The 846-nt window shown below is 58.5% G+C and overlaps 2 non-coding genes across 2 annotated transcripts; both read right to left on the bottom strand.

The window, feature by feature from the left end:
* Positions 1–68: 68 nt before the first annotated feature.
* Positions 69–178, bottom strand: Tc00.1047053495455.20. Its single transcript, XR_008255072.1, has one exon. It is a non-coding gene; the product is annotated as a 5S ribosomal RNA (M5) (ribosomal RNA).
* A 335-nt stretch (positions 179–513) lies between these two features.
* Positions 514–623, bottom strand: Tc00.1047053495455.10. The gene has a single exon (XR_008255071.1). It is a non-coding gene; the product is annotated as a 5S ribosomal RNA (M5) (ribosomal RNA).
* Between the last annotated feature and the right edge of the window lie 223 nt (positions 624–846).

The following is an 846-nucleotide window of genomic DNA, read 5'->3' as shown; positions in this document are numbered from 1 at the left end:
AAATTTTTTCCCCCTGTTTTCATCATCTCCCGTGGCGTCGGCGGTTGCACATCGCGTGGCGCGTCGCCGGGTACGACCATACTTGGCCGAGTGCACCACATCCCGTCCGATTTGTGAAGTTAAGCGGCCACAGGCCTCGTTAGTACGGCGATCAGTGATGGCGCTGGAACCCGGGGTGCCGTACCCTTCCCACTTTTTTTTTTTCTTTCCGCCACCGCGCGCCGCCAGTCGCTTTTTCACCGAGCCGAGGCGGGCGGTGGGTGGGCTTTTCGAGCGCGCGGGCGCCGCAGCAAAAAAGAAAAATTGCTGACGCAGTTCCCGCGCCACATGTGGGGAAGCGAAGCGTCCGGAGGCTTCGTGGCAAAATCCGGAAAGGGGCCTGCGGAGCCTCATTTTCCATGTGTTTTTTTTTTCCTTTTAAAAATTTCTTCTTGCCGTTTTTCCTAAATTTTTTCCCCCTGTTTTCATCATCTCCCGTGGCGTCGGCGGTTGCACATCGCGTGGCGCGTCGCCGGGTACGACCATACTTGGCCGAGTGCACCACATCCCGTCCGATTTGTGAAGTTAAGCGGCCACAGGCCTCGTTAGTACGGCGATCAGTGATGGCGCTGGAACCCGGGGTGCCGTACCCTTCCCACTTTTTTTTTTTCTTTCCGCCACCGCGCGCCGCCAGTCGCTTTTTCACCGAGCCGAGGCGGGCGGTGGGTGGGCTTTTCGAGCGCGCGGGCGCCGCAGCAAAAAAGAAAAATTGCTGACGCAGTTCCCGCGCCACATGTGGGGAAGCGAAGCGTCCGGAGGTTTCGTGGCAAAATCCGGAAAGGGGCCCGCGGAGCCTCATTTTCCATG

This window comes from Trypanosoma cruzi (assembly GCF_000209065.1).
Source record: "Trypanosoma cruzi strain CL Brener chromosome Unknown tcruzi_1047053495455, whole genome shotgun sequence".
NCBI classification, from domain to species: Eukaryota; Euglenozoa; class Kinetoplastea; order Trypanosomatida; family Trypanosomatidae; genus Trypanosoma; species Trypanosoma cruzi.
This window is presented reverse-complemented; position numbering and strand designations above follow the sequence as displayed.